The sequence below is a fragment of the Corvus moneduloides genome, chromosome 26, assembly GCF_009650955.1.
Source record: "Corvus moneduloides isolate bCorMon1 chromosome 26, bCorMon1.pri, whole genome shotgun sequence".
Classification (NCBI taxonomy): Eukaryota; Metazoa; Chordata; class Aves; order Passeriformes; family Corvidae; genus Corvus; species Corvus moneduloides.
The window spans coordinates 4,056,628-4,069,918 of record NC_045501.1 but is presented as its reverse complement, the minus strand read 5'-3'; the positions used below and the strand labels follow the sequence as shown (position 1 = coordinate 4,069,918).

Sequence of the window (13,291 nt, the reverse complement as noted above, 5' to 3'; positions counted from 1 at the left end):
GCTTGTCAGAAACACACCTCTCCAAGCCTTTCCCCCGTAGATCATCCAAAAGCGTCTATTAAAAAGTGCAGGGCTCGGGGATGTCAGCAGGCGGCCAATCAGACCGCATGGCCCAAGGTGAGGGATGAGGCTCAGCCCAGGGCTGTCAATCACCCTCTCCTCCCCCTCCACCCCACAACTTTGTTCCGAGCCCTCGCTGCCACGGACAAACCCTCTGTGCACCACACTGCACTGGGGCACTGGGATCTGGGGGGGGAGGATTTTCAATTAAAAATTTCTTTTTTCCATTTTTCTTTTCCCCCCAATTTCACTTGGAGCCCAGGATGTGCTGCCCCTGAACGCCAGGACTCGGCAAGGTAAGGATGAAGGGTGGCTGTGCTGAGGGGTGGCTGTGATCGAGCTTAATCTCACAGCGGGAGTGAGACAGAACTTGTTCTTCAGATGGAGAGGGATGGGGGCACCAAGGGGCAGAAACCCCTCTGGATGTGGTGGTGTGGGCAAAACTGGTGACAAACTTGAAATGAAACCTGCAGTGCCCAGATTTTCAGAGTGTGGGGGTGATGGATGGAGGGGGGAGCAGAGGCAGCCTGGGCTTCTATTAAGAAAAAAATGCCATGTCATGGTGAGAGGGGAGCAGGCAGATGGGGACGTGTCCCACGAATGGATTGCTTGTGAAGTGCATCTCTGGATGCAGGAAGATGAAAATATCAAAACCCCACACATGTAACAAAAAAACCCCCTAATCACTTTCATGATTTGCACATAGACCCAACAAAGATTTTCCATAAAAATCCTTGTTATTGGGTAGAGAGCCTGTTTTAACTGGAGCTGTTGTGCAGTCGGAGGGGATGACTCGACAGAACAGGACAAAGAAATGGGAGAAGCCAAACAAGTTGCTTTTGCTCCTAAAGCATCTCAGCAACCACAGCTCTGGTGCTGCCCTGATGCCTGGGGTGGAACCACCTTGAGATCAGGTACTTTAGGAGCAGCCAACAAACCAGTTTATTTCAGAGCCATGGCAGTAGTGGAGATTCCAGGTCCTGTCTTGGGCAGCTCAATGCATCTCATGGTTTGAAAGCTCTAGACCTTCTCCTGATCTTAAGGCTCTGGGCTCAGACAAATTCCTCGTTGTTGTTTGATTCCACACTGGCACAGGGTGCCCAGAGCAGCTGTGGCTGCCCCTGGATCCCTGGCAGTGTCCCAGGCCAGGCTGGACGGGGCTTGGAGCAGCCTGGGACAGTGGGAGGTGTCCCTGCCCATGGCAGGGGTGGAATGAGATGATCCCTTCCAACCCAAACCATTCCATGATGCTGTGATGCATCTGCCTCTTGCTTCTGCCGTTCTTGATTCCCAGTTCTCACTGATTTTGGTGTGTTTGGATGCTGAGTTAGGGCAGGGCTGCTCTCAGGAGTGCTGGTTGTGTCCTGGCCATCCACGTCCAAGGGAGGACACTCAGCAGCTACTCACACTTCCCCTCTCCATCACTCCCTGTGCCTGCTGCAAGGACTGGGAGGCCAAATTTCTCCAGGCTTACTCCGATGGGTTTTCCAGCTGACTGTGGATCCCCATAGATATTAAATATTCTTGTTCTCTTGTGGGATTTCAAATCCCAAAGGGGATGTTGGGTGTAGTCTGTCCTGGTGAATCTTCCTGGAACCCAGATGGGTTTTATTGAACTCAGTTGCCTGGATCCAAGAAAGCAGCAATTGTCAAATGACGTTTGGGGACACGTGGATTTAATCTGCTCCAGTAAATTAAACACTATCAATAAATCTTTCCCAGATCTCAAAATTTACTGCCCATGTTTTTAACCATGAAGACGGACCCTGGTGTGGAGCTGGCCCAGACAATTTACCCAGCCCTGAAGAGATTTTAGTCCCAGTTTGGGGTTAGTGTGGGGCAGGAACTATTCCTAGTAACCCCTTAAGATATGACTCACCTGTTCCAGAGCTGAAGGGAGTTCAGCAGGATGGATGAAGGTGCCTCTGTCTGTGTCATTCCAGGGCCAGGGAATGGTCACAGGCAGTCTTCCCTTGCTGCCCAGACAGCTCTGGGCTGTGTGAAACGCACTGAGGGGCCTGGGAGCTGCTCTGGCCAAAGCAGAACTGAAGGGCTGCCCAGGTTTGTATTGGTAGATGTTTGGAAGCTGCACAAACAGAATAAGGATTAAAAGTACCAAGGGACAGAATTTCTGTCATTAAAGTGTCACTGCTAGAGAGGCAGCAAACGGAGAGCCTGAAGTGAAATGTCTCAGGTGGTGCTGCAGGTGGCTGTGCCCAGGGGAGAGGACAAAAACCTCAGGCACTGTGGAAATCCAGCCGGGGAAAGCTTTTGAAATCTGAATTGAGCTGCTGGTTGGAGACCATCATCAAGGTCTTGGTGGACCTGGCAGTGCTGGGTTAATGGTTGAGCCCGATGATCTTTAAGGTTTTTTCCAACCTTAATGATTCTATGGTGGCTGAGATGTCCCTGTCCATCAGACACTGGGGAACACAAAAGGCTCTTTTATCCAATTCTTGGTGCTGGGATTTATAAACCAAGCCAATAATGAGGTACAAAGGGCTTCCTCTGCAGGAACCAGGAGGGAAAGTGACCGCAGACCCAAACTCAGAGGCTTTATTTGCTGTTGTGGTTGGGAAGGGATCTCAGTGTGCCCCGGGAAGGGCTGTGTTACAACAAGGGCGGAGATACAAAGCTCCCACTCCACCCCTGTGCCCACCCAGCACCCAACAGACATGGCCACAGGCAGGCTCTCAAAGATGCACAGTGAAGGGTTGATCCCAAGCACACTGAATTCATGGGAATGCTCTCCATGGCTCCGACAGGTGTCTGAGGGTGTTTCTGGAGTTACTCATCCCCCCACTCCTTTAACTTCTCCATTCCACTGCTCTCTCTGCTCTGAGCATCTGTTTGTCCCAGCATCATTTGTGTTGTCCCACCTTTTGTGAGGAGACTGTGTTTGGAGTGTGTCTGGGGTTGCTTTGGACTGGAGATCGTGGGGGCAGAAGGTCCTTCCCATCCCTAACCTAACTACAAGAGACTCCTGGCTCCGAGTTTCTCCCAGAGAAATGAGCAGAAAAATGAGCAGAAAAACAATGGCAGTTCTCAGCTGTGGCTTTGGTTGTAGCAGCCTTGATCCCCAAAGCCTTGGGATGGCAGGCATGGCTCCCCAGGGAGGAGGACCTGTCTCCCAGGGATGAAGACTCCATTGTCTGTGAGGGGAACAGACTCACTTTGAGTCTTCTCTGCTGTGAAACGAAAATCTGATGCGTACATGCTAAAATTATCCTGGGCATATTTCATGCTAGCCTGAACAAATATTTATAAGTTCTACAGCAAACATTAATTTTAAATGTAATTTCTAAGAGCAAATGACAGTTACCCAAAAGAGTACAATTTCAAAATTTCACTCATAGATACCTCCTTGTGCTGCTGAGTGACAGTTTTATTAACTGAGGGTCTTTTCAATCACATCACTCTGTCTAGTTTGGCAATATTGACTCTCATAGCCCAGTTTCAATATGCCCAGAAATGAAAGGAATTGAGGAAGTCAGAGGTTTGGCTGCTCAAGAAAAGCCCTGCTGCCTTTACAATGCCAGAACAGAGGTCCTCGTGTGTTGTGGGACATTGTGGCACTGCAGACTCGGCCAAGGCATCCAAAGGGATCCTTTGGTTTATTCCAACAGCACTCCAGCAAAGGAGCATTGTGATCCTGTTGGAAACGTGCCTCCCCTTGCCCTTGGGCTCTAACTTTGCAACTTTGCCTTCTTTTAGCTTCTCTTCCTTTCTCCATCTGAATCTACGAGCAGCAAGAAACCCAAGTGCCTGGGAAGGTGATGGGACCGTGGAGTCTCCTGGATTTGTTCTCAGCGTGGATTTCAATGTGTGGAACCCCCGAGGAGTGTGAGACTCCGGGAGCTCAGACCCCTCCTGGCAGAGTCAGGCTGATGTGAAGAGGACAAGGCACACCTCACAGCCATGGGCAGGAGATGAGTGACTGGGACGAGCTCTCAGAGGGGGTTTAGACCCCTGGCTCGGAGTTTTGGGGATGGCAGGGGATGTGCAAGGCCTGTGGTGCAGCACTAAGTGGTGAGAGGGTTCAGAGGGCTTCACCTGCAGGTCCACCCCAGGTCACAGGTGAAGGGTGCTAAAGTGGGTGCTAAAAGTGGAATTTCACTTCTGGGCATGGCCAGGAGCAGGAACTGGAGGTGGATCCCTTGGACAATGGCCTTTAAAGGGGTTTCAAGTCCTAAAACAAGCTGGGTTTGTTGGTTTGAAGACCTAAATTTTGGTCTTAAAGTCTAAAGTGGAGGTAAAGTAGGACATTAGTACTCTGATGGCTCTAGTCATCAGTCCTAAAGTAAATAATTACAGAAAATCTGTAAAGAGCTGAGGAAATCCTTCCTCAAAGCTGATGAACTGTCTGACTCCTTCCACCTTAAACTACTGAAATCCTGAGTGTTTCTGGGGGCTCTGTTTGCTGCTAACCTGTGACAGGTAACATTAACATTCCCTCTGAACTTCCCTATTCCTCATTTTTCTCGGCCAAACCTCTCTCCTGGATCCTTGTGTTCCCTCTGGCTCTTGCAGGCTTTGCTCCTCTGCTGTTCCTGGCTCTTCACCTCTGGTGGGGATGCTGTGAGTTGGTGCCTCCTGGGCTCACCCAGGTCTTACCTGGACAGAGCCATCCTGTGATAACACCAGAGCAGGGCGGCCTCAGGAGGGTTCTTGGGGGGTGTTCCTCCCTTTGGACAGGGACACTGTTGTGTGTTCCCATGGATCTTCTCCCTGTTCTCCACACCAGTGGCCATCCCACACCCCACATTCCTCACCCCCCAGTTTGCCCCAGCACAGCTTCAGTGCCACGTCCCAGTGAGCCCAGAGCAGGGTGGGGCCAAGGCTGCCTTTCACCTGTGCCTGCCTGCAGATGATGTGTGGAGTTCTCAGTGCCCACAGGGAAAAGCACCCACAGCTGTAGGAAAAGGGACCTTCCTCTGCTCAGCTGAGCACCAGGATGCAGCTTCTACTTTATGGTTTCTTCCCGAAGTTTCCCTTTGCCAAAGATGTGGCTGGAAAGCAGAGGGAAGTCAGGCTTTAAAGGAAGGTCTGGTGGCTGTTGAGGTGATGGCAATAAAAACCTCTGAGTTTAGCAAAACCCTTTGCCACTGCTTTTACTGTTTTAGCAATAACTTTATGGCTCTTTTTTTCTGTAAATAGCCTTTACCTCACTCCATTTATTTACAAACTGTTCTAAGCTGATGACATAGAATTCCTCCACTTGGGATATTTTTTGTTTTCCAGTGATGGTAGAAATTCTTTTCAGCCAATTTCCTGCAATATTCCAGTCTTGTAGCCAAGACACTGGGATTTCTGGTTTTTTTTTTTTTTTTTTTTCCTTTAAAAAGGAAATTAAAACAGATAAGTTTTTGTTCAAAATTTGATTTTCTTCAAAAACAAAAGGTATATTTTTATTCAAACCCAAAGGTTGCATTTTAGAAGATCAGCAGTGTAACCTGCTGTAGTACCTGTTCTGAGATCCAAATCAAGAAACTTGTGTTGTGTTCTCAACTTTTCCCAAGAACGCCTCACGGGATTTTGCTGGCCCAGGTTCTTTACCTGTCCCTGGATTTCTTTCTTGTAAACCTGGGGAAATCACATTTCCTGCGTGTATCCCATTAGCTCCTCCAGGAAGGAGCTGTCTCCCCCTCTGTGCAGCCCTGAGCTGGAACATCAAGGGACAGCCGTGAATCACAGGCTTCATAAATATTGAGAGGAGCAGAACTGGAATCCCAGATTTTGTATTTGAAGGGCAGAAGGAGGATAAATGGTGCTGCCCGAGGTTCAGTTGTTCTCCTCCTTTCTAGTCACAAATATCCTGCTCTGTGGCCGGGGAATCGCAGGCAATGAGTGAGATGGAAGCGCTGGCTCCTCCAGCACTGCCAGAAATCCTCCAAGGACACTTCCCCTCAGTGCCTGGGTGCCCATGAACTGGAGCAGTTACAGACTGTCAATAAAAACTTCTTTCTTTCACTGTCATCTCCTTCAATTCCTTCTGCTCCTCACACTTCAAACTCCATTCGGTTTTCAGATCTTTCCTCTATTTTGCCAAGGAGAGGTTCAGAAAAAAAAAAAATCCCCTAATGAAGGCCTAACACGTGGGTTTTAGTGGCTATGGCAATGTGGAGCACAGAGAGCGAGCAACGAAACCCATCCCAAACTTCAGTAAGTAGAAGGAGTTTATTATGTTGGACTGGCACAGATTTACCTGAAATAGGGTTGGCATCATGTGGGGTCACTGCTCTGGGCTTACAGAGCTCGGGACACAGCTTTGAAGTGTTCTCTGTTCACCTTCTGCTCTTCTGTCCATGTCACCCCTGCTCCAAGTCATCCCCACTCTCTTCCAAAGGAAAGGAAAATCCAAGTCTGGTGCAGTAGGACACTTCGCCCATCAGCCATGAGCTCTTAGTGGGAAAATTATTTCCAGATGCCATTTAGGGCTCTGTTCCGTCTTCACCTGAGCCACTTAGGGCGGTCTAAGGCCTGTGGGGAAGGTCTCAGAAGGTTTTCTTGCACAAGGATGTGATTTTTTAATCAATTTCAAGCAGTAGCTGGGGATACAGGGGAGGCGTGAGTGGGATGGGCAGAGCCCCAGCTGCCAGGGTGTGTGTGAGGGGTCTGTGGGTGAATGGGATGGAGCAGGGCTGGGTGAGGGTGGGTGAGGATGTGCCAGAGCTGTGGAAGGTCTGGCTGGTGGGGGAGCAGCCTCAGGGATCTCCTGGGAGCAGCTCCATCACACAAAGCACTGTAAGGCCAGTTTGTGTTGTCCCTCTCGAGCTGGAAGTGAAGTTTTCACCTCATGTTTGGGGCAGCCTGGATCCACGGGAGAGGCTGAGCTGCCTCTCAGGGCTGCAGTAAATCTGGCTAATTGGATGAGCTGAGCACATGAAGAAACTACGCCCCAGGTCCTGGGCTTGTTTGAGGCAGCTCTGTCTACCTTGACATCTGCAGGAATGCATCCCAGGGATGGGGGAGGGATGGAGAGCAGACAGAGCAGAGTCATTCCTCCCCTTCCTTCTCTCCTTCCCCAGGACTCCAGCCCAGCAGTATCTGGGAGATTGGTAAAAGAATGAGACCAGCTATTTTTTGCTGCAGGCTGTGATTTTCCACGATGTTGTAGCTGGAAATCGTGGGGCCCTCTGATGTGAGTGAGTGCCTGTGCTGCTGGAGGAAAAGGAGCTTCACGGATTTCCGTCAGTGTCGTGCTTTCCCTGGGCTGTGGCTGGGTGTGAGTGCCCTGCAGCACTGTGAGCGTTGGAGACCTTCTCCCTGCTGGGCCCCTGGCCCTGCCCTGGCTGCTGTGCCCATAGGAAATGTTTCCCTCTGGAATCACGGGATGAGACTCAAAGAATGTCCTGAGCTGGACAGGATCCCCAAGGATCACCCAGTCCAGCTCACAGCCCACCCAGACCCCCCCAACAACCCCACCCTGGGCATCCCTGGCAGCGCTGTCCCAGCGCTCCTGCAGCTCTGGCAGCCTCAGGGCCGGGACCATTCCCTGGGGAGCCTGGGCAGTGCCCAGCACCCTCTGGGGGAAGAAGCTTTCCTGATCTCCGTCCTAAATACCCCTGGCCCAGCTCCAGCCATTCCCTGGGTCCTGTCCCTGGTCACAGGGAGCAGAGATGGAGCCTCACTCCCCAGAGTCCAGATGTGCTCCCACCCCAGCCCTGGCTGTGCCCCTGGGGAGGTGTCACAGCCTGGCACAGGCAGCACAGCACAGGAGCAGCTCTAATCCATGGTGTTTGCTGGGCTCCAAGCCGCTGCTCTCCTCATGACACCGGCGCTGCCAGGGAGGGATGGGTGACACAGATCACAGATCTCACATCCTGGGCTGTCCCCTGCTCTCACAGAGGGTGTGAGGTGCTGGATCTGGCATTGCTGTGCTTGCCCAGGACTGGCTGTCCAAGGCAGGGGCTCTGCAGGTCCCCAGCAGCCCCTTCTGTGCCCGAGCACTCGGTGCACGAGGGGCTCTGCTCAGCCCTGGGGCTGCAGAATGGGGGTGCCAGGGCTGGACTGCCCCATGCCCCTCCTGAGACAGCCCAGCCTGAACGGACTGGAGAATCCCCAGTCTTGTCTGAGCACTTTGAGGATGTTGGGCTGAACTGGAAGAAGCTAAAATACCGGGTGGGGACAACGTGGGACAGGAAAAATATCCCGATGGGAAGCTGAGCTGGGGCTGAGTTTGGACTGGGCTTTGCTGGGCTGGGGCTGAACTTTGCTGGGGTAGGGGATGAGAAAAGGCAAGGGCAGCTGGCTGGAGGCAGGCAGGAGGTCTGGAGAGGGGCCTGCGGAGCAGCCTGGTGGGGATTCAATCCGGGAAGTTTTAATGACACAACAACAACAACAACAAAAGAGGAAGGAGGGGAAAGGAAGAAAAGGCTCCTGCAGGGCTGGTTGCCACGGAGACCCCAAGGAAGTTTGAACCAGTCCTGCTCTTTTCACAGCCGCCTTTGAGCCAAGGAGGGAATTATGGCTGGCGATAAAAGGGGACATGTGGCCCTTTGCTCACAGGGACCGGCCTCTGCAGTTACGAGTCTTCAGCTCATTTTCGCTCTTGGCCCCTCCTGCAATTATACATTCGGATCTCAGAAAGAAAAAAAAGGGGGGAAAAAAAAAATCTAGGACAAGCTGTGCATCCTTTGCCCTGGGAACCCATCCCCACAGGGCAGATCGCTGCCTCTTCCAGCCCATTATTCCTCCCAGCACAACCCTCCCCCCCCGGATCCTCTGCACTTGGGGAATGTTTCTGTGTTCGGAGCTGACAAACAGCTCACACTGTCTGTCCTCACACCCTCACCTCCACCCAAACAGGAGCCACGAGGAAGGAGCTGAACGCCTCTTCCAGGGAAGCTGGACAGAGTTTTCTTGCTTGTCACAGCTCTTGGGTTTTCCAGAGGGATCTGCCTGACCAGGTGCCAGGAATTGAAGTGAAAGGGATAAATTCAGCTCTGTGCTGCCTCCCCCGATTTCTCCGGTGACAGTTGCATAACTCAAGGCCCGAAGTTGTGTGGTAGAGCTCAGATTGTGCTCTTGGGTCCTCCTCACCTCGGGGTTCGAGCTGGGGGCTCACACCTGCGGTGGATGTGCTGCAGGAAGTCCTGCTCAGGCCCAGGGGGTGTCACACACGAGGGACACCCAGGCAGAGGGAAGGACGAGGTGCCAGCGAGGGAAATGAGTCTCCTGCAGGGGTAGGACAGCACTGGGAGCACAGCACAGCACCGCTTGCCCCAGCCCTGGCCAGGTGGGCTCAGCTGGGTCAGCAGAGCCCAGTTCTCCTTTTCCTGGGTCGTTGGGGGTATTCAGGCCTTCCTGGACCTTTGGTGCTGGGAGGGTTGTGGTGAGCTGTGAGAGAGCACAGCTGGGATGCGGGGTGGTGACCGAGGCGGGGACCTGCCCCCACTCCCTGCCCTCAGGACTTGGCTCCAGAGCCCCTGTCCCTCCTTGTGCTGAGCTCAGGTGTTGGATGCTGTGACCTGAACGTGGCAGAGGGACAGAGGGGGAGGCCAGGCCAGGGACCTGCTCTGGCTCTCACTGCCTGCTGCTGGGAGCAGAGCCAGGCGCTGAGCGGGGCTGGAGGGTCTGAGTGCCAGTGTAGGGTACGACTGTGCAGATCTCAGTTTGTTCCCATCAGCTTCTTGAGTTTCTTTTTAAACCCACAGCTGTGTTTGAAGGGTTCTTGTTACCCAGAGGGTCTGTGGGATCTCCATCCTTGCAGGTTCTGGAGACTTGGGCAGACCAAACCATGGGAACCTTCCAGCCTTAGTCTTGCTTTGATGGATTAGAGACCTCCAAAGGCTCCTTCCCACCAGCACTTCCATGAGAAGAAGATGCTGTATTACTTTATAAGTGTTGATTTAGTCCAGTTTTTGTGTGTGATAACAACACAAAACACGAAAATAGTCCTGAACACCTTCACAGGAATCCTCTTCCTGCAAAGCCAGGATCCTGCTCCATCCTCCTCCCGGGCTCCACACAGAGGGTGAGGCAGTGACAGACTGTGCATGGGGCAAGCAGAGTTACACCCTCTGAAAAGCTGTCCTGAACATGGGCACAGCCCTGGCATCCCAGCAGAAATGCAGACACGGACCCTGCCAGCTCAGCAGGAGCTGAATGATGCCCATCAGCTACCCCATTCCCGGTGGAGAACCTCTCTGCTCAGGAAGAACTGACCTTTAATGAAGGCAGGTTAATACCTCTAAATGAAGAGCAGCTGCCTCAATTGACACTCAGTTGGACAAGTGTTTGCAGACAGGTTTTTGCTGCCTTTGACAGATTTCCATGTTCTGGGCAGCTGGATTTCCCGTTCCCACTGTGCTCCGCGGACACACAACCCTGCATCCCACCCTGCCCCCACCCAAACAGCCCTCATTCCTCAGCTCCTGCCACGGTCCTGCTTTGCAGAGCAGCTGATCCTTTCCAGGCTCTGTGCTGGGCACTTCTGCAGGGATTTGCCTGCTGTCTTCAGACAAAAATAAAAGAAACCTGCACCCCTCAGAGTGTCTGAGCATCATCCTGCCCGTCATGTAGCCTGACAAGTGTGCCACCCTTGGAGGACTCATTGCAGGGGGAGCTGGAACTTCGTGGAGCTAAAAAGTTACCAGAGCTTCACTTCTGATCCCTGTAAATCCACTTCTGTTCCATAAGAAGGCAAAAAAGCCAACTGGAGCATGCCCCAGTCAGTGTGGTCCTCTCTGTGCCCATCCCAGTGTTCCCAGTGCAGAGAGAGGAGAGGGTTCCTCAGGGGAGGGCTCCTCAGGCTCTCCTTGGTCACTCCTCTGGCTTAAATTTCCCTGTCCTTGTGTCATCACAGCCACATGTCCCCCCCTGGGGTTGCCCCCTCAGCTACCCTGGTGTCCTGTTTGTGGGGCTGAGTGGTGAATCACAGCTGTAAAAATAATCTTTATTGGGGGGAAATCTCTAGTTACATCAGTGCCACCTTTATCTACTGCTCCATTTGTTTTATCATCACATTTTTGATGGAAAATGTGTTCAGAGGAGAGAGTTCCTATGTGTTGGAGCAGAATCCATGTCTCTGTGATCACAACAGTGTGTGTTTGTCATTCAGAACTGGCACGGGCAGCATCTTGTGTCCTGCTCACACTTTTGCAACCGGTGGCTGACTCACGATCACCTGAGTTTCTCAAAGACCATTTTTATTTGACAGGAAGACTCTCCTAAAACGCGGTGAGGGTGGTGCAGTCCCTCCTGCTGAGCTGCCTCCCACCCGAGCTCCCTGGCCCGGGGAATAAGCTCGGCTGGAGGGAGGCCTTGCCAGGAGGGCTCGGAGAGTGGGACACAAGTGCCATCCAGTGGGCCTGCGACAGCTGCCCCGGCACCACAGAGTCACAGACCCTACAAACCATCCCATCCCACCCCTGCCATGGGCAGGGACACCTTCCATTATCCCAGGTTGCTCCAAGCCCCAACGTCCAACCTGGCCTTGGACATTTCCAGGGATCCAGGGGCAGCCACAGCTGCTTTGGGCAGCCTGTTCTGCGTCCATTTGTGGTGTGGGTTGAAGCCCTGGGTCACTGATTCTCCCCTGGTTCCCCCACAGACAAACCTCGGCTGTCCAGCAAAGCATAGGCACAGGTTCTGTCCCCAAAAACACCTTCCCCAAGGCCTTGGGCTCCCGGCAGTGCCCATCACTGGGGTGTCCCAGCTCTGAGGATGCAGGAGGACAGTCAGTCTGGGAGAACCACACCTGAAGGACAATCCCATTGCGAGCCACCTTCCCCAGCTCTGTGGGATGGAAGTGCTGCAGGTGCCAGGGGGGGAAGCAGAATCCAGCTCACCTGTCAGGTGTGCGCTCAGTGTCACTGCGGAGTGAGGGGGTCCCCGAGAGCACACCCTCCTCACCTCGGGGATCAGGGTGCCTCGGGCAGAACAGGGTGCTGGGGTGAGTCGGGAAGAGCAGCAAACACCTTTCCCGAGCGTTTGGAAGGATTTCTCCCGGAGAAGCCGGCGATCCTCGGGGGCACAGTACCATCTGCTGGCAGCGCAGCGGCAGCGGAGCCGGGGGTGGGCGCGGGGCAGCCCAGCCCGGCTCTCGGCTTCACCCAGAGTCACAGCAGGACCCACGTTTGCTGTTAATTCAGGCCAATTTAACACCCTTCGGCTGCAAATTTAGACCTCAAATTCGACGCATCCCTGCAAGGGGGAGATTTCCCTCTCGGGCAGTCGGAGTGGCAAATTCAGGCTGTGATGTTTCTCCATCTGCAGAAGGAAGGAAAGAAAATCCCCAAACAGAGCCCACTTTGCCAAATCTATGTGGAAGGTTTATAATAATGTTTTCCTCTGTTTCTTACTAATCTGCACCTCAAATATTAATGTCTTCAGCCCCTAACCTCTTCTTTACCGGGTGTGCATTACATCAGCACTCCCTGCTTATTCCTGTTCTGTCCTTTCCTTTTCCTCCCAGTGCTGTGTTTCGCCTCCGAGTCTCCCAGGCTCTACCCCACTTCCATTTATTTGCTGAAGCAATAGCAGATGATCGATTTGAGGCTGTTTGTAGTTCATTCCCGCTCTCAGAACCCTCCAGTCTGGCATCCACATCCACTTGGTTTCCTCTTAATCACTTCCCTGCTCCTGAGTGAGGCTGTTTGTCCTCTCCGTGGCTGTTTCACAGAGCAGTGTCTGGAGGGTGCAGCTCATTGAAGAGGAAGCTCAGAGCACGTAGCCACTGGCCCACACACTGTGGCCAGGAAACTGTGGTTGACAGCAAACCCAGAGGACTCAAAACACAGCTCCCGAAAGCATTTGTGAAGTGATGTGGGTACAAAAATGATCCAGGACTTGGTCCCACTCTTGGAATGTGGCCCCACTGGTTGAGGATGGAGAAGGGGCAAGACAGGCCCTGCCTGGCTGTACTCCCTGGGTTTTGTTCTCCTAAACCTGACTCATCTACCAAAATGCACCTGACTGAGGAGGTGTGTGTTCAGTGCTTTGGAAATCACAGTTTGTTCCTCCCTGCAAAGCGATCAGCTCATCCCAGGGCAGCACCTGGAGCCACAGGCCCAGCTGGGTTCACTGGGGAAAGGACCCAGCTGGAGACCCTGGGGCTGAGCTGGAGACGCTTTGGGTGAGCTCAGCTGAGGGCCTGGCTGGCAGGGCAGGGCTCAGGCTGAGGGGGTTCTCATGCCCAGTCCCTGCTGTGGCTCAGGCTTTGGCCACCAGGACACTTTTGGGACACGATGTCCTCAGGGGAAGCTCCTGAGCTGGTGGGAGCTCAGCT

The 13,291-nt window shown here is 53.0% G+C and overlaps 1 long non-coding RNA gene across 1 annotated transcript; it reads left to right on the top strand.

Moving 5' to 3' along the window:
* Window positions 1-198: 198 nt before the first annotated feature.
* On the top strand, window positions 199-5,155 carry LOC116435428. The gene is made up of 2 exons (XR_004236781.1): window positions 199-356; window positions 3,775-5,155. It is a non-coding gene; the product is annotated as an uncharacterized LOC116435428 (long non-coding RNA).
* Window positions 5,156-13,291: the final 8,136 nt, after the last annotated feature.